This window comes from Mirounga angustirostris, unplaced genomic scaffold (genome assembly GCF_029215605.1).
Source record: "Mirounga angustirostris isolate CCGP_5_RB_7025 unplaced genomic scaffold, mMirAng1.0.hap1 SCAF_2, whole genome shotgun sequence".
Lineage (NCBI taxonomy): Eukaryota > Metazoa > Chordata > Mammalia > Carnivora > Phocidae > Mirounga > Mirounga angustirostris.
The window spans coordinates 109,163,832-109,191,378 of record NW_026991710.1 but is presented as its reverse complement, the minus strand read 5'-3'; positions in this window follow the sequence as shown (position 1 = coordinate 109,191,378).

The window sequence follows — 27,547 nt, the reverse complement described above, 5'->3', positions numbered from 1 at the left end:
GTTGCTGGTCTAGCCTAATTTGGACCTAGTGAATTCAGAGAATTTAGAATCCTTTCTTAAGAAATAGGCTTTAGCTCTGAAATGACTAAGTTTTGAGTCATGGAATCAAAAGATATGCCTTGCTCTATCAAATGGGGCAAAAAAAGAACCATCTTGTTTCATCAATATTATCACTTATTATTATTGTCTAAAACTGCCAGTATCGAGGATAAAATACTTTTACATAATGATGTCTCAAATGAGAAATTATAAGCTAAATGCCAGTATGTCCACAGGAAAATTAAAAAATTTAGGCTTCAATCACAATTGCTTCCTCAAACAACTTGATTCTACTTGATACATGAAAAGAAAACAAATATTCTGACTAAAAACTTAGCACTAGAGTCCCAAGTCTACCACCAACTACTTTCATGAATAGCTCAGAAAAAAAGACTTATATCTTAGTCTTATCATCTGTAAAATGAAATTATGGAATATATGAACCCAAAGTTCCCTTCCAGTTGAGCGACTTATTGGCTTATTTTTCACACATATCTCTTTTGGCATGACAGTAAAAACTCTTCTATACTTTGTTCTTTACTAGAATGTACTTACTTTCAGGCGCCTGGGTGGCTCAGTTGGTTAAGCGACTGCCTTCGGCTCAGGTCATGATCCTGGAGTCCCAGGATCGAGTCCCACATCGGGCTCCCTGCTCGGCAAGGAGCCTGCTTCTCCCTCTGACCCTCCTCCCTCTCATGCTCTCTGTCTCTCATTCTCTCTCTCTCAAATAAATAAATAAAATCTTTAAAAAAAAAAAAAGAATGTACTTACTTTCTCCAGGTGCCCATTCTTTTTCTCTCTTTCTCAAATATTTTTTTTTAAATTAATTTATTTATTTGAGAGAGAGAGACACAGCGAGAGATGGAACACAAGCAGCGGGAGTGGGAGAGAGAGAAGCAGGCTTCCTGCTGAGCCAGAAACCTGGTGCGGGGCTCGATGCCAGGATCCTGGGATCATGACCTGAGCCGAAGGCAGACACCTAATGACTGAACCACCCAGGTGCCCCTCTTTCTCAAATATTGTGGGGTTTTTTTTTGTTTGTTTGTTTCCTTGTTTCCTGTTTAGGAGATATATAGATAGATATAAATATATATATAAATAATAAATTATGTATTATAATATATAATTATATATTAATATATAATACTAAATTTTATATATATATATTACAATGCAGAGGTTGGTGCTCTGACTCCCCTGCACAGTTGAAAATCCATTTATAACTTTTGACTCCCCCAAAATTTAACTACTAATAGCCTACTGTTGACTGGAAGTGTTATCACTATATAAACATAACTTTGTATGTTATATGTATTATATACCATATCCTCACAATAATGTAAGCTAGCAAAAAGAAATGTTATTAATGTTATTAAGTTATATATATATTAATGTTATAAATGTTATTAAGAAAATCATAAGGAAGAGGAAATACATTTAGTAGTGCAATGTAAAGAATCTATGTATAGGGACGTCTGGGTGGCTCAGTCGGTTAAGCATCTGCCTTCGGCTCAGGTCATGATCCCAGGGTCCTGGGATCGAGTCCCACATCGGGCTCTTTGCTCAGCAGGGAGCCTGCTTTTCCCTCTGCCTGCCGTTCCCCCTGCTTGTTCTCTTTCTCTGTCTCTCTGTCTCTGACAAATAAACACATTACTTAAAATCTTTACAAAAAAAAAAAAAAAAAAGAATCTATGTATAAGTGGACCTGAGCAGCCCAAACCTGTTGTTCAGGGGTTAACTTTGGATATATATCTGTTATGCCCATGACTATACAGGTCTGAGTAAAGTAAAATAATTCAAATAATTCAGATTTATATATGGAATAGATGGTAATGGTAAATAACAGATTCAAATATGAAAGTCCTTTGGCAGAAAGGTAGCTAGAGGTATAGAAAATCCTGAGAACCAAGAGACAGATCTTTTAAAAACATAATCTAGACCATAATTTATGGCTTGAAAATCAAGAAAAAAACTTCAAGGTACAACTGTCAAATTGACTTTTCTGGATGCAAGTTTTAAAGGATTTCTCAGTAGCCTAAAATATATATGTATACTTATTATTCTTAATTATATCTAGACCTTATGAAGATTAACAGTTGTTTATTTATACTACTTAGATCCTTCCCCAGTGCACCCAATGTATGGTAACATTTATTAAGAAAACAAAAGAAAATTTCACATACCCATATTCAATGATTATCTTAGGGTTTCTCTTAGACTTTCACTCATTCAGTTTCTTTTTCTACGTCATGCTTGTTTTGGATTCATTTAACAACTCCTTATCAAGAAATCATCATAGTGTCTGAGATGAGATAGATATTTGAAAAGAAAATTGCAGAGAAAGAAGATGTATATGTACAGAATCCTCTCCGGTTCTGAAGTGCTCCTCATGCATGACTAAACTTGAGACCCCAGGAAGCCTACCCAATAATTGGCATCAGCCAGCACTTTTCATTATGTGCACAGGTAGATTCCTTGTGGTTTTTTTCCCCAGTGCGTGCTGGATCTTGGCCCTGCTTGGGCTCTAAGATGCTTTGTACAACAAAATAGAATGCATTTGATGCCTGCTTGCACGTCATTCACATTTCCAAGTAACAGTGTTATTATAGTATCTCTAAACACCTCACAGATTTTGAAGCTATTAGATTTGGACATTTTATTTTTTTAAAAAAGATTTTATTTATTTATTTTAGGGAGAGAGAGAGAGAGCACACATGCATGTGCAGTTAGGGGGAAGGGCAGAGGGGGAGGGAGAGGAAGAGAGAGAATCTTAAGCAGACTCCTGGCTGAGCTCAAAGCCTGAGGAGGGGCTCCATCCCTGAGATCATGACCTGAGCAGAAACCAAGAGTTGGATGCTCAACTGACTGAGCCACCCAGGCATCCTAGATTTAAACATTTTTTTTTTAAGATTTATTTATTTTAGAGATGAGAGTGAGAGAACAAGCATGAGTGGGGGGAGGGGCAGAGGGAGAGAATCTTAAACAGACTCCTAGGTGAGCACAAAGCCCAAAGTGGGGCTCCATCCCAAAACCCTGAGATCATGACCTGAGCTGAAACCAAGAGTTGGATGCTCAACCGACTGAGCCACCCTGGTGCCCCTGGATTTAAACATTTTAAAGATTTATTTATTTTGAGAGAGAGAGAGAGAAAGCAGGGGAGGGGTAAAGGGAGAGGGAGAGAGAATCTTCCAGCAGACTCCTTGCTGAGTACGGAGCCCCAGGCGGGGCTTGATCCTAGGACCCCAAAATAATGACCTGAGCCAAAATCAAGAGTCGGATGTTTAATCAACTGAGCCACCTAGGTGCTTTATACATTTTAAATTAACTATATAACTTTCTAAACTTTTAAAAATTGGCATTCAATCAAGATACAAAAATCAAATGTAAAATTAGAACATTTTGGTTTATTTAGTAGTTTCTACTGCTACTTTTTATCACATAACATAGAAATCAAAGGAGTCTCGGGCGCCTGGGTGGCTCAGTTGGTTGGGCAACTGCCTTCGGCTCAGGTCATGATCCTGGAGTTCCAGGATCGAGTCCTGCATCGGGCTCCCTGCTCAGCGGGGAGTCTGCTTCTCCCTCTCTCGCTCCCCCCTCTTGTGCTCTCTCTCTCTCACTCTCTCTCTCAAATAAATAAATAAAATCTTAAAAAAAAATAGAAATCAAAGGAGTCTTATTAATATTGACTGCTTTGCCATTAGACACAAATTATTTTAATGGTAAAAATATATTGAAGGGTCCTGGGATAGAGCCCCGCATTGGGGTCCCTGCTCTGCAGGAAGCCTGCTTCTCCCTCTCCCACTCCCCCTGCTTGTATTCCCTCTCTCGCTGTGTCTCTCTCTGTCAAATAAATAAAATCTTTAAAAAATATATTGAGATAAATATTTTTAGAAATTTTGGCTTAAGACACTCAAATTCTAAAATGTTCATGTCCACTGATAAAACACAGAGAAGTCAAAGTAATGAATCTAGATTTCTTATTCAGGTCCTTTGCTCATTTTTTAATCCGATTCTTTGTTGTCATTGAATTGTATGAGTTCTTTATAGATTTTGGATATTAACCCTTTATTGGACATATGGCTGGTAAGTATTTTCTCCCATTCTGTAGATTGTCTTTTCATTTTGTTAATGGTTTTGTTTGCTGTGCAGAGCGTCTTAGTTTGATGTAATCCCACTTGCTTACTTTGCTTTTTTTGCCTATGATTTTGCATAAAATCCAAAAAAATATTGCCAAAATCAAGGTCAAGGGACCTGTAGTTTTTTTACAGGATCCTTATATTTCAGGCCTTAAGTTTAAATCTTTAACCAATCCTGAGTTTATTTTTATGTGTGGTGTAAGATTAGAGTCCAACTTCCTCCTCCCTCCCTCCTTTCCTCCTTTTTCTTTCTTTCTTCCTTTCTTCCTTCCTTCCTTTCTTTCTTTCTTTCTTTCTTTCTTTCTTTCTTTCTTTCTTTCTTTCTTTCTTTCTTTCTTCTTTCTTTCTTTCTTTCTTTCTTTCTTTCTTTCTTTCTTCCTTTCTTTCCTTTCTTTCCTTTCTTTCCTTTCTTTCCTTCCTTTCTTTCTTTCTTTCTTTCTTTCTTTCTTTCTTTCTTTCTTTCTTTCTTTCTTTCTTTCTTTCTTTCTTCTTCTTCTTTTTCTCTCTCTCTCTCGGATAAGAATATCCCATTTTCCTAACACCATTTACTGAAGAAGCTATCCTTTCTCCAATGTATATTCTTGGTATCTTTGTCAAAAATTTGTTGTAAACATATATGACGCAGCTTTATTTTTGGGCTTTCTATTCTGTTCCATGAGTCTGTGTGCCTGTCTTTATGCCAGTAGCACACTGTTTTGGTTAAGATAACCTTTAATATAATTTGAAATCAGAAAATATGATGCCTCCAGCTTTGTTCTTTTTGCTCAAGATTCCTTTAGCTATTTGGGATCTTTTGTGATTCCACACAAATTTTAGGATTGTTCTTCTATTTCTGTGAAAAATGTCACAGGGATTTTGACAGGGATAGCATTGCATTTGTAGATTTCATTGGGTGAAAGGGACATTTAACAATGCTAATTCTTCCAATCCATGAACAGAGGATATTTTCCCATTTATTTATGTCTTTTTCAGGTTTTTTTGGTCAGTATTTTACAGGTTTCAGTGTACAGATCTTTCACTTCCTTTGTTAAATTTATTCCTAATTATTTTAGTGTTTTTGATGCTATTGTAAATGGGATTGTTTTCTTAATTTCTTTTTCATATACTTTGTTGTTAGGGTACAAAGTTTCCTCTCATTTTTAACTTTGTTATTTTGTTTGTAGTGTATTCTTTTTCCCCCAGGCACTTTTTTTTTTTTAAGATTTTATTTATTTGTGAGAGAGAGAATGAGAGACAGAGAACATGAATGGGAGGAGGGTCAGAGGGAGAAGCAGACCCCCCGCTGAGCAGGGAGCCCGATGCGGGACTCGATCCCGGGACTCCAGGATCATGACCTGAGCCGAAGGCAGTCACTTAACCACCTGAGCCACCCAGGCGCCCTCCCCCAGGCACTTTTAAGATGTTTTCTTTATCTTTATTTTAAGCAGTCTGATTTTGATGTTCCTTGGTGTAATATTTTTTTTTTCTTATTTCTTCTGGAAGTGGTTCATTAAGCTTCTTAGATCCATGGTTTATTTTTTAATTGAATTTAGAATTTTTACACATTTTTTCTACAAATATTTTCTTACAATTCTCTTTCTTCTTCTTGGATTCCAATTATATTTATATTAGGCCACTTAAAGTCTCAGGACTCACTGGTGCTCTGTTAATTTTTTTACAATTGTGTTCCTCTTTTTGTTTCATTTTGGATAGTTTCTACTGCTATGCCTACACATTCACAAGTCTTTTCTCCTGCAGCATGTAAAGTGATGGTAATTCCATCAAGTGTATTTTCATCTCAGATATTGTGTTTTTCATCTCTAAGAGTTCGGGGAGAGGGGATGGTATGTATAACATCCACGTCTCTTCTTATCATACTCATGTGTTCCTCTTCTTTCTCAATTGTATGGAGTATATTTATAGTGAGTACATTAGTGTCCTTTAATATTAATCCAATCATCTATATCATTTGGGGGTTATTTTAATTGTTTTTTTCTCCTTGTACTTCTTTCTGTTGCTTTTTTACTGATGCCAGATGTTATAAAATTTAACCTTATTAGGTGATAGATTTTTTATTTATTTATTTATTTTTTGCATTCTTTTAATGCTCTTTGAGCTTTCTTCTTGGCTCCAGATAAAATAGGTATAAACTGTTTTTATTTTTTGAGGCTTCCATTTAAGCTTTTTAGGTGAGCCCCATCCTATTATTCTAGGGCTAATCTGGCCCTACCTTTCAGGCAATACCAGTATGCAGACTCTATTTAATGCCAAGCTTATTAGGAGTTTTTTCCATTCTGGATAGTGAAGGAGTAAAGGCAAAAACATTTCCCAGTATTGTGTAAGGCCTGGGGATTGTTTCATCTACTCCTTTCCCAGGGCCTTTTCCCTGGCTTTGGAAGTTTCCTCACATACTTGTGCTGACCAATACTCAGTTGAAGATTTGAAGGGACCCCAATGTATGTGTGTGGCTCTCTTTGTACAGTTCCCTGAACCTCTGTCTTCTGATTTCTAGTCTCTTGACCTCCTCAAACTCTTAAATCTCATCTCAGAGAGAGCTTTGAACTCTATTTTTGTTCTCTTCCTTATGTGGTTGCCCTGAAAATCTATTTAGGCAGTTAGATGAAACAACTGTCGGGCTCATCTTGGTTGTTTCTCTTTTCTCAATGGTCTCTGTCCAGCCTGCTTTCTAGTGAAAGCCATTAGTTTCATATATCTTACTAGTTTTCTAGTTGTGTACACTTGAGGAGGTAGTACATTTAATCCCTCTTACTGTATCATGCCTGGAAGTTAATGTCTTAGTTGTTATTTTTTAAAATATATATATTAAGTCATCTTTTTAAGTGTTTGGGGTTTCTCTGGACATCTAATTTTCCATATGGTTCTAGAAATTTGGTAAGATTTCTTTCTGTCTCCTACTATGGACATGAAATATTTTATAATTCTTTTTATTTTCTTTCAGCTGATACTTATAATGTTAGTCAAACATTTCTTCCAGTGGACTATTCTATTATTTGTAAATACCCAGCATATAGTTTACTGTATAACTAGCTTTTGCCTTCTAGATTTTGAGTGTCAGAGAATAAGTCTAAAATGATGCATGCCTTCAGCCACATCTAAAATGAATCTTTTTGGGGCGCCTGGGTGGCTCAGTCATTAAGCATCTGCCTTCGGCTCAGGTCATGATCCCAGGGTTCTGGGATCGAGCCCCACATCAGGCTCCCTGCTCCACGGGAAGCCTGCTTCTCCCTCCCCCACTCCCCCTGCTTGTGTTCCTGCTCTCACTATGTCTCTCTCTGTCAAATAAATAAATAAAATCTTAAAATAAAATAAAATAAAATAAAATAAAATAAAATGAAATAAAATAAAATGGATCTTTTTACCATCCATCTGTTCTAAGGTCAATAATCTTTCTCTTAAATTCTTCAGCTCTTCCCAAGCTTCATTTCAAAATCCTCCATGTTCATTTTTCTATTCTTTCCTCTCATTTATTCATCTGCATTCATCAATTCCCTACCTTTTTAAATTAATTCTCAGTAAGAGGACCATCCATCCACGAGTAGCCAAAAAAGGAATATAGAAATAAAAATGCTTAGACCAGAAATCATTGTCTGGGTTAGCCTGTGTAATTAGCCACCAGTATTAACATTTTCCATAGTAATATACCTCAAATACAAACGAACTGACCTGATTACCTTGAATATCTAATTATTAGACATATATATTAATTACATTACAAAGAGTTTTTTGGCATCATATTTCTTTTGTTATTTGTCATTAAAATAACATTATATAACATATATTTAGGTAAAAATTTTGAGGAGAGGTGCGCCTGGGTGGCTCAGTCGTTAAGCGTCTGCCTTCGGCTCAGGTCATGATCCCAGGGTCCTGGGATTATGTACTGCATCAGACTCCTTGCTCAGCTGGGAGGCTGCTTCTCCCTCTGCCTGCCCCTCCCCCTGCCTGTTTTCTCTCTCTCACTCACTCTCTCTCTCTCAAATAAATAAAATCTTTAAAAAAGATAAAAATTTTGAGGAGAAGACAAAATATGGGAAAATAAAGCTTTAATTAACAAATTAATTTAGTTCTGTTTAATGTGGTCATAGTTGTAATACACAACATACATGTGCATTTCAAAAATGTGTCATCAGTGTTTGTTGAATTTAGGAACAGATACTTGAAGCTACAAAGTTCAAAAAAAAGATGTAAGTTCTGTTGAGCTGATTTCTAATATGAAAATAGGAATTAGCATGTTGGATTTCACAGCTTTTACTATTGATACTAAATAATAGGCATAGTTCCTAAGTAATATATTTGTATGATGCTTATGAGCTCTTCAATTTACTTGAAGCATAATACTTCTCACAGCAAATAACAGCCCCGTCTAGTTGCACAGTACGCACTCAGAAATCTCCAAGTTGTAATACCTTCTGTTAGATGTATCTGTAGGTGTTAAGCCTTTTTACTTCCTTTTAGTATTATGTTCTCAGCTGTCAGCTAAGATGTCTTTTATGTTGCATTTTGTAATCTCTTTAAATCATTAGTCATTTTAATTGGCAGATATTAAAAATCTTTTAAAAATCTGATTAGAGTCATCTCTGTTTCATAAAGATTTTTCTTCAGTGTTCATTTTCAAGCCTAACATCTGCAAATAGAATTTAACATAATGGCCTTCAGGATGTTCCCTTTATGCTTGCAAATAGTATTGCTGTTAATAAATATGTAGGGATTATTTTGTATAGAATTTACCATGGTTATTGCTTTATCAAAATATAAAATTTGATATGAATAATGACTTTAAGAATTGTGTTAATTAATTATAAAAATAGCAAACAATCCCCAATTAATAAGACTGCCCTAACTATAAGTACAGGCTTGCTTATGGCCAATTATTATTATTACTTTTTTTTAGTTTTTTCTCCAGAATTTAAACTTACTCAGTACAGTCTCCATAGCTAAATTCTAACTAAAGAATACTCTTTTCAAAAAGTACAAAATAATCTTTGTAACTAAGAAAGCTAATAGTTGCAAATAGTTCATATAATCTCATATTTTTCCATTTCTTTAAAAGGTTCTCAAAACCTTTTATTGTGATGTCAGTTGCAATGTTTCCCTGTCTTGGTGAGGATAATAATAAATGTCTGCTCCATTGTTGTTAGTTGTTTTTTGTTGTCCGATTTTATACATTATCATCCTATTTTTATGAAGTTCCAAAACTGATCTACCATTATATGCATTTAATATCATACATTACTATTATTCACCAAAATATCTGGATCTATTCCTTATTCAGAGACACGGAGTCTTATACTCCTTGTCCCTTTGAAGATAAGCATGACCAAATAACTTCCTTTAATTTAAACCTAATTTTCAGAAATAGATACTTAAGAGGGGGAATTAAGTTCTTCATGCTCTTTTTCCTCAAAGTGGTAATTATAATATTTGTTGATTTTGAGATCACTCAAGAATTAAACTAAATGCTGAATCACTATATAGAGGACAGCTACATTGGAGAGACACCTAAACCTGGAATGGATTTTATGTAAGAAATAAGTTTTGTTTTGAAAAGCCATTGAGTAGCACTTATTCATGGTAAAAACTCTAAGTAAACTAGAAATAGAGGTGACTTACTCAGCTTGATCAAGAACAACTACAAAAAACCTACGGCTACTATCAGACTTAATAGTGAGAAACTTGATGCTTTGCTACTAAGATCAGGTACTAAACAAGGATATTCCCTCTCACTACTCCTTTTCACCATCATACTGGAAGTTCTAGCTAATTCAATAAGACAAGGAAAGGAAATAAAAGTTATATGGTTAGAGAGGGAAGAACTAATATTGGGTGTAGGGAAGGAAGAACTAATAATAGAAGTAGGGAAGGAAGAATAGACAAGTATTTTTAAGGCATGGAAAATATTCTGGTATCAGAATGATGGATACATGCCGATATGCATTTGTCCAAATTCATAGAATGTACAACACCAACAGTGAACCATAATGTAAACAATAGACTTTGGGTGATAATGATATGTTAATATGGGTTCATCGCTTGTAACAAATGTAACATGCTGGTGGAGGATGTTGGTTATGGAGAGGCTATGCATGTATAGAGACAGAGGATATATAGGAAATCTCTGTATCTTTCCCGCAATTATGCTATTAACCTAAGCTGCTCTAAAAAAAAAAAAAAAAAAAAAAATCTTAATTAAAAAAAAAAGAAAAAACAAACAAAAGCCACTGGGCCACTTGTTATCTTCAGTGATACATTTTCATAACAAGAATGCCTTCTTTACTTAGATCATTCTACCTCATGTCTTCCAGTCATACTTTTGGTGCTTATTGCTAAATGTTCTTCAAGGACTGTTTCATTTCTCACCAGTATTAAAGTTATACCAAATTCATTTATGCCCAGTTCTGTCATCCTGTTCTTTAGATGTTCCCTATTATGCTAGAATTCATCTATCCTTTCTACCTATTCCTATTCCTTCTATAACCTATGTAACTGGTTTCCAAAATGGTGACTATATGTTTTAGTTGTTGCAAAAATAACTTACAGAAAGGAAATATTATGAGTTCAATTCATATGTGTTTTTTATGAGAAAAGAGAAAATAAATTTTACACATTTTCTTATGACTTCACATATTCTATATCCAGATACTCAGTTGCTCTGCATCTCACATAGTAAATGATAAAATCCTAAGAAAGTAATGAGAGGTCCTGTGTGTGGAGAAGTTGAATGTGGGATCTTTCGGCTCTTATTCTCTTTCAGTGCATGAAACATATTGAGTTAAAATGTATTTTGAGTCCATCATGTTGAAGATAATACTACTAAGAACTACAAAAACAGAGGACTTCTAGAGAAGATAGAAGAGTAAGAGGATCCTAAACTCACCTCGTTCCATGAATACAACTAGATAATACCCACATCAATGTAAATAACCCAGAAAACAACCCAAAGACTGGCAAAACACTCTCCACAGCTAAACATAGAGAAGAAGCCACATCAAAAATGGAAGGAAGAGAGGAGACATGGTCTAGAGCCAAGCTGACCTACAATACTGTCTGGGGGAGAGTGGGCCACCTCAAGCACAGAGAAGGGAGAGGAGCAGACTCCAAACCAGGCATCCCAGGCACAGGACCTGAACTGGGAAGACAAATCTCAATAACATTTGGCTTTGAGAACCAGAGGGGTTTAACATCACAGGATTTTACAATCAGTGAAACTTAATGCCTGGAACTTTAAAAATCAGCAGCTCCACTCTGGGAAACCATAGGGCAAGATAGAACTGAGTCCCTGCCCCTATAGCACAACAGTTCCACTAACATACAGCTAAGATACAAGCAGCTGTTTGAAAAATGCCTAGCATATATGGGAGGGAGATTTGTTTACTAATCTCAGAGCATGTGCTGGAGGGGTACGGATCTTTGAGAGACTTCTCCAAGAACAAAAGAGCTGGTGGGCACCATTTTCTTTTCTCTCCCCCAGCCTAGATACACTGACACCTGCAGGAACCAGCACAATGCCAACACTCTCCACATAGCTTGCAGACAGTATGCCTTACCCTGCAATCTCCTACAGACCCACCCCTCCAACATGTTCTCAGCAGTTTTCCACATCAGCACCAGGTCTCCTCCCACAGAAGACCTGTGCAAACCTTGCCAACACCATATACCCTGTTTTCTGTGGGCCCACCCCCTCTAGCCCAGCCTCAGCAATAGTACATCCAAAGTGGCACCACCAGCATGGCACTGTGCAAACAGCCCCAATGGGGGCCAGCACCACTCCAGATGACTCCTGTCTGGGGAAGAGGGGAAAGTAACCACACAAAACTGTTCCACTGCAGCCCCAGTAATGGGCTGCAGATAGAATTCTGGTCTGACTACAGGCCCTGCCTACTAATGAAAGCCACATGCGTGGCTCAGTCAGTTGAGCATCTGCCTTTGGCTCGGGTCATGATCCCAGGGACCTCAGATTGAGCCCCGCATTGGGCTCTCTGCTCTGTGGAGAGCCTGTTTCTCCCTCTGCTGCTCCCCCTACTTGTGTTCTCTCACTCTTTCTCTCTGTCAAATAAATAAATAAAATCGAAAGAAAGAAAGAAAGAAAGAAAGAAAGAAAGAAAGAAAGAAAGAAAGAAAGAAAGAAGAAAAAAGAAAGCCTTCCAGGGTACAAAACAGGGAGGGTGCCCTACAGTTCAGCACTAACACAGCTCTGGCAAGCACCTGATCTGATTCAACTCAAGATCAAGGTGGCCCCATACTGGCCCATTTACAACACAAGGACCACACCCTACCCATAACAGGCAGAGCGCCATGGTAGATGATGGGACTGGAAGCAAAAGTGGCTCAGCCACAATAGTAGAGCACACACAACACACATAAGAGATACCCCTGAAGTGCCCGGTTCTGGTGAACAAGGGATATTGTATTTCAGGGCACTACTGGACCTCTTCTTCATAAGGCCACTACTTGAAAAACAGGAGATGTAGCTGCCCTTCCTAACACATAGAAACAGACACAGAGAGGTAGACAAAATGAGGAGAGAGAGAACTATGCCTCAGATGAAAGAACAGGACGAAATCACAGCAAGATAGCTAAATGAAATGAAGATAATATTTCTGACAGAGAATTTAAAGTAATGGACATAAAGATACTCACTGGACTTGAGAAAAGAGTGAATCTCAGTAAAACCCTCAACAAAGAAATAGAAAACAAAAAAGAGCCAATCAGAGATGAAGAACTCAATAACTGAAATTAAAAATACAGAAGAGGGAATACATGGTGGACTAGAAGAAGCAGAACAGATCAGCAACCTGGAGAACACAGTAATGGAAATCAATCAGGCTGAACCAGAGAAAGAGAAAAGATTGATAAAGAATGAGAATAGATTAAAGGAACTCAATGACACCATCAAATGTAACAACATTTGCATTATAGAGATCCCAACAGAAGAGAAAGAAGAGGGGGCAAAAAATTTATTTGAAGAAATAATAGCTGAAAACTTCCCTAATCTGGAGAGGAAACAAATCCAGATCCAGGAGGCACAGAGAGCCCCCAGCAAAATATGTTTAAGGAGGTCCATATCAAAACACATGGTAATTAAAATGGCAAAAAGTAGTGATAAGGAGAGAATTTTAAAAGCAGCAGAACAGTTACATAAAACAGAAAACCCATAAGACTATCAGCTGATTTTTCAGCAGAAACTTTGCAGGCCAGAAAGCAGTGGCATGATATATTCAAAGTGCTGAAAGAAGAAAAAAAATCTGCAGCCAAGAACATTCTATCCAGCAAGGCTTCATTCAGAATAGAAGGAGATATAAAGAGTTTCCCAGACAAACAAAAGTTAAAGGAATTTATCACCACTAAACCAGCCCTACAAGAAATAGTAAGGGGGACTCTTAGTGGAAAGAAAAGACCATAAGTAATCGTAAGAAAAGTAGGAAGTACAAAAGCAATAAAAATAAGTATATCTATAAAAATCAGAAAAGAGACTCAAAATAAAAGGATGCAAAGTATGACACCATGTATCCGAAACATGGGGGTATAGCAATAAGAATGGTTTCAAACTTAAGTGACCATCAACTTAATATAGACTGCTTTATGCAGAAGATATTATATACAAACACAAAGGTAACCACAAATCAAAAACCAGTAATAGATATACAAAATTAAAGACAAAGGAATCCAAGTATATCACTAAGGAAAGCCAACCGATCGTAAGAGAGGAGAGCAAGGGAGGAAAGAAACAGAGAAGAACTACAAAAACACTCATAAAACAAGAAACAAAATGGCAGTAAATACATACCTATCAATAATTTTGGAATATAAATGGACTAAACAGTCCAATCAAAACATTTCGGGTGATGGAATGGATTAAAAAGAAAAAACTATCCATATGCTGCCTACAAGAGACTCATTTCAGACACCTTCAGATTGAAAGTGAAGGGATATAGAAGCATTTATCATGCAAATGGATATGAAAAGAAAGCCAGGGTAGCAATACTTATATTGGACAAAATAAACTTTAAAGCAAAGACTGTAGCAAGAGACAAAGAAGAACATTATAATTTTAAAGGGGACAATCCAACAAGAAGATATAACAATTGTAAATATTTATGCACCCAACATGGAGCACCCAGTTAAAAACAAACATAAAGGAGCTAAACAATAATAATACAATAATAGTAGGAACTCGAATACCCCACTTACATTAATGGACAGATCATCTAAACAGAAAATCAACAAAGAAGTGGTGGCTTTGAATGACACCTTGGGCTAGATGGATTTAACAGATATACGCAGAACATTCCATCCTAAAAGAGCAGAATACACATTCTTTTCAAGTACACAAGGAGCATTCTCCAGAATAGATCACATATTAGGCCATAAAACAAGTCTCAATAAATTTAAAAAGATTGAAAGCATACCATGCATCTTTTCTGACCACAATGCTATGAAACTAGAAATCAACCACCAAAAAAAATCTGCAAAGAACAGAAACACATGGAGATCAAATAACATGCTACTGAGCAATGAATGAAGAACCAAGAAATCAAAGAGGAAATAAAAAAATACATGGAGACAAATGAAAATGAAAACACAATGGTCCACATTCTTTGGGATGCAGCAAAAATTATTCTAAGGAGGAAGTTTATAACAATATGGGCCTACGTCAAGAAGCAAGGGAAATCTCAAATAAACAACCTAACCTTTAACCTAAAGGAGCTAGGAAAGGAACAAACAAAACCCCAAACCAGTAGAAGGAAAAAAAAATAATAAAGATTAGGGCTGAAATAATGAAATAGAAACTAAAAAAACAAATAAAACAATAGGACAGTACAATAAAACCAGGAACTGGTTGTTTGAAAGATCAACAAAATTGATAAACTTTTTTTTTATTTATTATTTTGTTTTTTGTTTTTTTATTATTTTTATTTTATTTTATTATTTTTTAAAGATTTTATTTATTTATTTGAGAGAGAGAATGAGACAGAGACAGAGAGCACGAGATGGGGGAGGATCAGAGGGAGAAGCAGACTCCCCGCCGAGCAGGGAGCCCGATGCGGGACTCGATCCCGGGACTCCAGGATCATGACCTGAGCCGAAGGCAGTCGCTTAACCAACTGAGCCACCCAGGCGCCCTTATTATTTTTTTAAATTCATAAACTTTTAGCCAGACTGATAAAAAGAGAGAGAGAGGGAATAAGAGAGAGAGGACTCAAACAAAATCAGAAATGAAAGAGGAGAAATAAAAACCAACACCACAGAAATACAAAGGATGGTAAGAAAATATAATGAAAAATTATGTCAATATATAGGACAACCCAGAAGAAATGGATAAATTCCCAGAAACATATAACCTCCCAAAAATGAATCAGGAAGAAATAGAAAATTGGAACATTGTTTACCAGCAGTGAAATTGAATCAATAATCAAAAAACTCCCACAAACAAAAAGCCAGAAACAGATGGCTTCACAGATGAATTCTACCAAATAGTTAAAGAAGAGTTAATACCTATTCTCAAACTATTCCAAAAAGTAGAAGAGGAAGGAAACCTAAATTCATTCTGAGGCCAGCATTATTCTGATACCAAAACCATACAAAGAAACTACAAAAAGGAGAATTATAGGCCAATATCTCTGGTGAATATAGATGCAGAAATCCTCAACAAAATATAAGCAAACCAAATCCAACAATACATTAACAAAAATCATTCACCATGATCAAGTGGAATTAATTCCCAGGATGCAAGGATGGTTCAATATTTACAAATCAATCAATGTGATACATTACATCAAGAAGAGAAAGGGTTAAAACCATATGATCATTTCAATAGATGCAGAAAAAGCATTTGACACAAGTACAACACCCATTCATGATAAAAACCCTCAACAAATTAGATTTAGAGAGAACATATCTCAACACAATAAAGGCCACATATGAAAAACCCACAGTAAACATACTCAGTGGCAATAAACTGAGAGTTTTTCCCCTAAGGTCAGGAACAAGACAAGGATGTCCACTCTTACCACTTTTATTCAGTATAGTACTGGAGTCCTAGCCACAGCAATCAGATAAGAAAAAGGAATAATGGCATCCAAATTGGTGAGGAAGAAGTAAAACTTTCACTGTTCATAGATGGCATGATACTCTATATAGAAAACCCTAAAGACTCCACCAAAAAAACTACTAAAACTGATAAATGAATTCAATAAGGTCACAGAATACAGAATCAACGTAAAGAAATCCATTGCATTTCTATACACTAATAATGAAGGAGCCGAAAGAGAAATCAAGAAAACAATCCCATTTACAATTGACCCCAAAATAATAAAATATCTAGGAATAAACTTAACCAAGGAGTGAAAGACCTGTACTCTGAAAACTATAAAACACTGATGAAAGAAACTGAAAACAACACGAACAAATGGAAAGATATTCCATGCTCATGGATTAGATGAATAAATATTGTTAAAATGCCCATACTATCCAAAGCATTCTATACATTTAATGCAATTCTTGTCAAAATACCAGAAGCATTTTCCACAGAACTAGAACTATCCTAAAATTTGTATGGAACCACAAAAGACCTCAAATAGCCAAAGCAATCTTGAAAAAGAAGAACAAAACTGGAGGTATTATAGTCCCAGGTTCCAAGATATACCATGAAACTGTAGTGATCGAAACAGTATGGTACTGGCACAAAAACAATCCCCAAACAACAACAACAACAAAACCCATATAGAACAATAGAACAGAAAAGAGAGCCCAGAAATAAAACCACAATTATATGGCCAATTAATCTCAACACAGGGGGCAAGAATATTCTAGATATGTCTCCTCAGGCAAGAAAAACAAAACCAAAAATAAACTGTTAGGACTTCACCAAAATAAAAAACCTGCACAACAAAGGAAGCCATCAACAAAACTAGAAGGCAACCTACTGAGTGGGAGAAGATATTTGTAAATGACCTATTTAATAAAGGGTTAGTATCCAAAGTATATAACAAACTTATATAACTCAGCATCAAAGAAACTCACAAATAATCCAATTAAAAATGGGCAGAAGACATGAACAGACATTTTTCCAAAGAAGACATACAGATGGCCAACCGACACATGAAAAGATGCTCAATATCACTAATCATCAGGGAAATGAAAATCAAAATGAGCTATCACCTCACACATGTCAGAATGACTAAAATCAAAAACACAAGAAACAAGTGTTGCTGAAGATGTGGAGAAAAAGGAACCTTTGTGCATGCATTGTTGGTGGGATTGCAAACCGATGCAGCCCCTGTGGAAAACAGTATGAAGGCTCCTTAAAAAACTAAAAATAGAATTACCATATGACCCAGTAATTCCACTACTGAGTAATTACCCAAAGAATACAAACACATTAATTTGAAAAGATATATGCATCCCTATGTTTATTGAAGAATTATTTATGATAGCCAAAATGTGGAAGCAACTCAAGTGTCTCTCAATAGATGAATGGATAAAGATGTGGTGTCTATATATACAACACAATATTATTCAGCCATAAAAAAATAATGAAATCTTGCCATTTGCAACAACATGGATGGATTTAGACTGTATAATGCTAAATGAAATAAGTCAGTCAGAGAAAGACAAATACCAGGATTTCACTCACATGTGGAATTTAAAACAAAACAATCAAAGAATAAAAAGACAAAAGAACCAAATGAACTGTAAAGAACAAACTGGTGGTTATCAGAGGGGAGGTGGTAGGGGTTAAGTGAAATAGGTGAAGAGGATTAAGAGTATACTTATTGTGATGAGTAGTGAATAACGTATAGAATAGTTGTATCAGGTATATTGTACACCTGAAACTAATATAACACTGTTCATTAATTATACTGGAATTAAAAAAACAAATAAATTTTAAATAAATAAATAACAATAAAAACTATAAAAAAATACAAAAGCAAGCCACCAGAAGATATACTTGATATAATTTTCTTTAATTATACTTAAGGGTTAAAATAGGAGATCTGTGAAGAAGACTGACAAAAAATTATCAAGCCTACATGAAATAGGCCCCCAAGTTTGAAATAATCATCATATTATGCAAAAAGGATCTACTTCAAGAAGTGCATAATAACTTAAATGTGTATATACATTTTTACAGTTAATTTATTGTATTTTTATATTTTCTTTCCAATTTCTAATTTGTATGCCTTTTATGAAACTTAAGTTAATAAAATTTTGTATGTATAGACCTTATAAACAAATACACAAATGTGCATGTTAAATATTTCTTTGATAGGGATGCACAAAAAATTTGAAACTATTGGGTGCTAAAACAAACTGTGTACTTTTTCAGTGTGTTTTTCCATTATTTTGACATCCGTTAGTATAATATGTAAATGATATTTTATGTATCCTGAGAACAAAAGAAAAAAAAACTATCTTATTTTTCTTTTATGTTCCCTACCAAATGTAGGACTGTGTTCTGCATAAAATAAACAGTCAAAATATATTATATATGATTATGGTAATTTGGAGGCAAAATGTGAACATGCTTCAGCAATAAATGACATTTAATAGATTGCATTTCTGGTAACAGCACTGTCATACCATTATCAACAATCAGCTTTTGGATTACTATATCCAGGCAGAAGGATTAACGGAAAAAAATGTGTTTATGCACAATGAGGTTTGTATGTCTATTTAGAAGAATAAATAATCCACTCCACTGTTGATGCTGATTCATAATAGAATTCCTGATCTATACCTCTTTCAAATGGATCAAAATTAAGAAAACATCAATCCAATCTATTTCTAAGATTTTTTTCCATTATGAAATTAAAATAAAATCTCCAAGAACCTAAAACTTAAAAATGCCTGTTTTGGGGTGCCTGGCTGGCTCAGTCATTAAGCGTCTGCCTTCAGCTCAGGTCATGATCCCAGGGTCCTGGGATGGAGCCCCGCATCAAGCTCCCTGAGCCACGTGAAGCCTGTTTCTCCCTCTCCCACTCCCCCTGCTTGCGTTCCCTCTCTTTTGCTATGTCTCTCTCTGTCAAATAAATAAATAAAATCTTTTTTAAAATTGCCTGTTTTATTTTACTGAGAATTGATTTGCTCTCTATTTCTAAAAGTGAAGCTAGAACATCTAATATTACAATAACTGTAGCTTCAGGAAAACATTGGATTTTATTGTCTGGGGGATGGAGAGGCTTTTTCTCTAATGTGCCCCCATTGGAATTTCCAATTTTCTGGCTTCTTTACCTCCAAGTCTGGGATGTATGCGTTTATAAGAAAACCAAGATAACTTACCACCATGTGGTTCCATGGATCTTGGCTATTTAATCTTCTCTCCAACTCTCACATTGTTCTTATGTTTATTTTATATGTAATTTAAAGGGTTTTTAGTTGTATGAGTGGGAGTGAAGGGGGAAAGTATGTTTACTGAGAATACAAGCATGATAAATATTATTGTCATAAGATGCATTTTAAACAATGGATACAGAAAAGTTAAAACAAATGTTGAGTGAAGGCATAATTTAAAGATTGAAATTTTATCATCGGACAAGTTTTTACTCAGGACAAAAATATCATTCATAGAAGGGTTTTTTTATAATAATATTCACCTCACAAAGAATATTTGTTTTATAAAAATTATAATGTCAGAAAATATATAACACATAATAGAGCCTCTACACTCTGTGAAATGAAATCCTCAGAAAACACAAGAGATTAGAAATACATCATTGGTAGGTGATTAGCCCATGAAAGATCAGGTAAAAAAAAAGATGACTTCAGGAAACCTAAACAAGGAAATTAATAAGAAACTATTTTACATATATAATATCTATTATCTATCAATCATCTATCTATCCATCCATCCACACATACATACATCTATCCAACTATCATCCATCTATCTAGAAAAAGACATCAGAGAATATACTCATTTATTTGCATTCTTAAGAGATTTTCCAATAGATTAGTCTATAGAGAAAAACAGTAAAATTTAAAGTTAACTGATGGGGGACACTGGGTGGCTCAGTCGGTTAAGTATCTGCCTTTGGCTCAGGTCATGATCCCAGGGTCCTGGGATCCAGCTTCACACTGGGCTCCTTGCTCAGCAGGGAGCCTGCTTCTCCCTCTGCCTGCTGCTCCCCCTGCTTGTGCTCTTTCTCTCTGTCAAATAAATAAATAAAATCTTCAAAAAAATAAAGTTAACTGATGAAAACCTTGTAAATAAAAGGGAAAGGGGAACAAGTGAGGGAAACAAGTCGTTTATGAACTAAGTTACTTATATTTATTCATGGGCGTTCCTAGAAAATGCTGTCATGATAAATTAAGCAATAGAGATATAAACAGAGCTGGTTCTCAGGAGACAAATATTGGCATAACTTCAAGACTTGAGCCTTCATTCAGACAAGGAGGGATGTGCTTTTGCTGCACTAGTCGTTAAGAATATTCAATATTACCCCTGAGTATGAATGCATTGTTTAGAGTTACAAAGAACTGACTAGAATAGCTAAATAGAAAGAAAGCCCAAAGTGATTACCTCTACAGAATGTTACTTATAATTTTGCATACTTTACAATCAGTAGTTTTCCATAGCACTTCAATTTTTATAATCTTGTGGTTAGGTTGCTATAATAATTTTTTTAAAAATCACCGCTCCAATAACCAAACTTGAGCAGTCCTCCCCCTTCTATACCTACCACACAACCTTCTTTATACTTTTCTTTAACATGCTTCCTCTTCCCATAATTGTTTATAATATCTATTCTCTTCTCAAATTATATTAATCTCTTTAATATTTACTATTAACTATTTACACTTAATAGTACTTTTTATTAAGTCTTATTAAAATACTAGCTTCCATAAGTCTGCTTTTTCATAAACTCTAGAGAATTTTTATTTACTTTTGTAAATAATTCTGAACATTAATAAATAAAATTCTATTTATATTCAAAACGAGCTAGAAAAAGGAATGAAGTACTTGGGTAGAAGATGATCTGGGTTTGGCTCTGGATCTTACCCATAAAGTCACCTTACTGTCACTTTAACTCTGTATCTTAGCTTCTACTGTGTAGTAGTAATAATAATAATAATTAATAATAATAATAATAGTTATATCACATGATGTTATTATAAAGATCAGATATTTCTGTTCTTTGACATCACTTGTAAAACAAAATATTCGGTGTCTTCTTATGACAAGATGCATGTTATTTGCTTGGGACACACAGGTTAACATGATGCAGCACATCTTTGGAGGAACATATCCATATACAAAATCAAACACTTTAGAAAACCCTTCTATGACTTGCATCTATATATTTTTTTTACTTTGCCAGTTTTGTTGGCAGCCAATATATTTAATTTCAGCTAGTTGTACTCCTGACAGCAGTCACATCACATTACAGAATCTTCCAGACTTTGTTGGCACCTCCATCTCATTTTCTATGAAAAAAATAAGCCTGTTTCCTTCATCATGCAATCCATAATTATCTGAAAATCAGCAGCCTGCTGTTGATGCTAGCAAAGGAAATGAGGACAGAGTAATATTCTTTTCTTCACACATGCCTGGACACTCTTCAGAGACATCTGATGTAATTGCCAGTAATAATCTTACACTGATGCTCTTTTACACATCTATGGCTTAAGCCTTTACATTTTTTTAATCCTCCCTGAAAGAATCAGCTTATTCATGCATATATTAAAGACTGCATGGTCCTTTATTCTGTTCAACAGAGATGATGTAAATTATTAAATGATTGTTAAGCCAACTGTTTTTGGTGGGGTTAGATATTTCTTTTTAAGTGGGTATATATGTGTATCTGCTTTGAAAATGGAATTGAGAATTTAGTAATTATGCATTCTTCTCAATATCAAAATGGATTTCTAGTCACTGAGCCTTATGAAATCATCACCTAGGAAATCACATCTGGGAAAACTGTTTTAGTAACATAAGACTTACTTGAATTGCACCAGTCAACCTAATTTTTAACTAAAGGAGTTACCAAGTTGGGGAAAAGCAAGTTGTTTTTGTGAACTAAGAATCATAAAAGTTCTACCCTCTTAGCAACTTTCAAACACAATCAGTGTTTGCTATGGGAAACTATTATATCATCCTTCTATATTTATAATATGCAGGTTTTACATGGACCCTCCTCTTTCTTTCACATAGAAATAGGAGATCATCATCCTCACTTTTGACTGCTTTTAGTAAATTCTAAAATGGCTCTAAATCTTTTACTTTTTTTACTGCAATTCCTTCATGTCATCATTACAATTTTAACACCATATTTCACATTAACACATTTAAATATTTGGAGTTTTGAGTGCCTCAAAAAAATTGTCAGTTGTATACTTGTGTATTCTCCATACCCCAGAGAAAATATTCTCCTGTTCTTTGTGTTTTTAGCAGCTGATTTTTTTTTAAAGATTTCATTTATTTATTACAGAGAGAAAGAAAGAGAGAGCATGAGAGGGGGGAGGGTCAGAGGGAAAAGCAGATTCCCCTCTGAGCGGGGAGCCCGATGTGGGACTTGATCCCAGGACCCTGGGACCATGACCTGAGCCAAAGATAGACCCTTAGCCAACTGAGCCACCCAGGCACCCGGCAGCTGAAGTTATATCTTTTATTTTGTATCCTCTGTAGTGTTTTGAGTTTTATGAAAAATGGTAGCCAGAATTAATTATGTATTAAAATTTGCAATGCTGTATTTTTTCTAGCGCTAATTAACAAATATTTAAAATTCATACACAAAAGGTTCTGAAAGGACCAATGCATGAAATTCATATATTGAATGCATAAAAGTTATGCAAGATTTTAAAATTTTGTCCCTCTAACATTTTTCAAGCATTGCTCTAGAACAAAGTGGTTTATTTGAGATACATATTCTCAGACTATGAGAGAAGGAACTAGTGTTCATACTACAGGATATCTTATAGTAATAAACCTCATGCATACATTGCATCAGCAGTAATAAGCCTCTACTAAGATGATGTCCATGACCTTTGACCAAACTATAGGTTAAGAACATTGCCCAAAGAGGCATCACCTATAGTCAACAAGTTTGTTTTTCTTTTTTCTTTTTTCCCCATGGGAAGATTTTTCTTTTAGACCCAGTGTCTTCTTGCAAAGTGACTCATATAATAAATTATATAAAAATGAGATAACCAATTTTCACTTTTTGAATTCTTGAAAGAGTTAATAAAAGAAAGGTTGTTTTAAAACTCTAAACTACTTTTGTAACTGCTATAAAGTTATTTCCTTTTAATCCTATACCCTGAGGATAAAATTTTCATATAGTTTTCTTTAAATAGTACGTTAATACCATTTCTCTGATCTCTAAGTAACTGGTAGGCATGCATGTTGATACGATGTGAATGATCATGTGGGTAAATCATAGAAACATGTGCTCAGAGGAAAATCTGTTAGAAGCACAGCCAATATTAATGTGTATATTTTTATTGCTTCCAGATATCTTAATCTATTCTTTCTATTGTGTTTCTTGTGATGTTTTACTAGTTTCATTTATTTAGTAACTCAAATTTGGATGTAATTATTGTCAGTGTTTAATTTTTCCTTCTTCATATTTAAAAATAAATCATGTTGGAACTAATATGCAATTGGCTGTGCATTTTGGATTTGGGCTTGAAAATGTACATCAAGATGAGTAGTTTTGAAAAATCCTTAGAGGATTTTTATTAATTCCACAATGTTATTAACATGACATCATAATATCTGCTTCCCCTTATTCACCTAGATTATCTTAATTATATAAAGAGATATGAGAATCAGCGTTTATGTGTACAAAAATGTGCCATAATTTTTTTTTTTTTAGATTTTATTTATTTATTTGACAGAGAGAGACACAGCGAGGGAACACAAGCAGGGGGAGTGGGAGAGGGAGAAGCAGGCTTCCCGTGGAGCAGAGAGCCCGATGTGGGGCTCGATCCCAGGACCCCGGGATCATGACCTGAGCTGAAGACAGACGCCCCCGCCATAAATATTTATTAAATTATTTCTAGTCAAATCAATTTTTTTAATATTCATAGAGCCAGGGCTTTAAGGCCATTTTTATTTGTGCTATATTTCACACAAAAGTGTAAGTAAGTACAATAATAAGGGAACACTTCATATGCCCTTTCAACCCTTTGAAGATTTGTGTGTAGAGACACAAAGGCAATTTCTTATAGAAGGAAGTAAAGAATGATCTAATTTAAACCTCTTCATGTGCACTAATGCTTTGAATGTTTGAAAACTATTATTCCATATGATTACTAAAATAAAGTAGCTATTTCATTATTAAACATTAAAGAAAACATGTGATGTATCTATTCTAGTGCAATCTTAAACAACTGTTATAGTCTCTATGTAGTCTATTGTTTCATCATATAAAAAAAATAAAATCCCTAAATCACCAAGTCTCCCAGCAACACACATAAAAAACATATTTGTGCTGCAATTTAAATGGACTAGTAAAGAGAACATTCAACCATTTGGAACTGAAATATTCATGAGAGAACAATGAAACTAAATATCTTCAGATGTCCTAGAGGAACAAGAGTCAAGGAAACACAAGAATAACAAGAGACTATTCTATTTTAAACTTTTTTTCTTTTTTCCTCTTTTTTTTTCCCATTAGATGATAATATACAATTTAATCTTGTTACATTATGAATAGGATGTGACATGCTCACCATTCTGCACTAAAAATCATCTTAAGATTTTGACATGGTTAATTCCACACTTTTAGGGATATTGGGACTTAAGTTGGCTTTAAAGTATTTAATCAGGTAATTAGAATTATGGATAAAATTTTCTTTAACTAGCTAAACACTAAAGAATATTTCATGGCATATCTTTAGCTAAAGAAAAAAGTCAACATCTACCCTAAGTTATACTAATGCAATGATATCTTAATAAGATAAAGACCCAGATTTTTGGAAATTATAACTCCCATAATCTCTACAAACATTCTTCTGCAAATAATAATTACTCTTTATTTGAGTTATTTCTACATGGTTCCATTTTCCCATTTTTAATTTTAAGTCATTCTGCACAACTTTAAAGAGTATCTATTATACATAACGGACATAAAAAAGAAAGTTTAAAAAGAACATTTGATTATTTGGGAGTTTTAATCAGATTGTAATTCTCAAACAGGATGATTTTTTAAATGAAAATTGGTCTATTTAGTAACAGGATGACTTTAATTTTTTATATGTTCAGTGACATTTAGAAAAAGCATATGCATGTAAAACTTTTAAATTATATCATTATTAAAGCTAAATTTATAAGTCTTAATTCCTCACACCCACCCTCTTTTAAATCCACCTTTGTTCCTGTGACTTCTTTCTATTACTTTCAATTCTACTACCTTCTCCAAGTTCTCCAGATAGGAACCTATGTGTGGTCTTAATAATGCTAAATCCTTATTCCACTTACTTGGATAAACCACCATCATCTTCTCTGTGGGTTCCATGCAGCAGTCACAATCACTATTCACACAGAGCTCATGGGCCTCCAAACTGATCTCTCCATCACCACTTTTGTCCTCCAACAATCTAATTAATCCCTTCACACAGGAAATGCTCACTTAAAAAGATAGATAGATGATAGATACAGATGTAGATATATTGTCTCTTATAACTCACCTAATTAAAATAGCCTGCAATGTATCATGAACAGTTCTCGATGATATTTCTGCAGGTCTCCTACTATCTTTTGTTCCTAAAGAACTTTTTTTTTTTTTTTAAAGATTTTTTATTTATTTATTTGAGAGAGAGAGAATGAGAGACAGAGAGCATGAGAGGGAGGAGGGTCAGAGGGAGAAGCAGACCCCCCGCTGAGCAGGGAGCCCGATGCGGGACTCGATCCCGGGACTCCAGGATCATGACCTGAGCCGAAGGCAGTCGCTTAACCAACTGAGCCACCCAGGCGCCCTCTAAAGAACTTTTCAAAGATGTGTGTATAGCAAACAGCCTTGGATGATGGTGTGTTTTCTTCTGGAAGAAGAGGAAAGATTTATTTTCTGTCCTGACTCACCTATGGCAAAGATGAGTCAGGTTTGTTAGTATCCTCCTTTACAAAATCGGGATTTCCTAAACTTGGGGATCCTTAGCTGTGACAGAAACCCACTGTGTGGGCAGTGTCCACCTGACCTGCTTCTTCGTTGCCCCTGGGGACTTAAGAGGCAAGGAAGAATGAAGCGAATGCTGCCTTCTGTACTGTAAGCAAATCTTTTGTCTCAGATCCAGGAGCTTCGTATCTTCTGCCAGCATCCATGGAACTTCAGCAGGCTCACTTGTTAGTTCGAAAGAAGAATATAGTCTCAGACCTTTCACAAATTTGGTCAGCACTTAGAGTAAATTCCAATTCCTGATTTGACCTTTATTATTTTAGAATCATTTGTTTCTTCCTCTGATGGAGCCCCATCAACCTTATTTCAGTTTTTTGAAATTACTCTTTTCCAGTATCACTGAAGTTCTTCAATATGTGTCTTCTGTCTCAAAAATCTCTTCATTCTAAATGGCACCTGAATATTCTTGTTTTACTCGTCTGCCATTCCTTGACTCTCCAATATATGCAAATAACCTGCCTCTACCCAGATATTATCTTTTCAAGTATTTTATTCTTTTTCCTTTATGGTGCTTTTCACTTTTTTCCCTATGTATTAAAGAAAAGCAACAGAGGATATTCCAGGGTTCTGCTCATAGGAAAATCCCTTACAGATTTTTTCTTGGAACACCGGGGCCTGAGGATACTATTGTCTGGCAACTACACACATAGTTTTTAAGTTGAGACTTTGTGTTTCACAAAGGCGTAACAGATTTCCAGTACCCTCTGATAGTAGGTTGTTCACTGGTGACAGGTTATGTGGTAGATGAAGAAGTGGGGGAGGAATCAGAGACAAATTGGAACATACTTTGTCCTTTGGTCTTCTCTACTCTGCTTCTGTTTTCTCTTTGATAGATGGTCACCTTTATCATCTGCCTCCTCTCCTTTTACCCTTTGTTTTTATTTCTCTTTCTTTTTCTTCTAAAACTTGATTTATCTGTCCTTTCCAAGGCGAAAACAATTTTAAAAAGCCAGTTTCTTGGTCTTAAACTTTGCAGTTTTGACCTTACTTTCCATCACCTAGTATGGACTGATGGAGGGAAAATATCATTGTGTTACAAGTGTGAGAGGTGGGGGAACATCAGAGATAGTATTTGCTTACTACTTAGTGATATAACCCAGCCATATATGTTTGTGTTTTCATTTTTGCTTAATGTTTATTGCACTGATGTAGTGTAAGCTTCTGAGCTAATGTACTGTTTTCAACTCTATGCTTAGTGCAAAGCACAATATCAAACACAAAGAATATCTATTATGTATATTTTGAATGAAATGAATTATT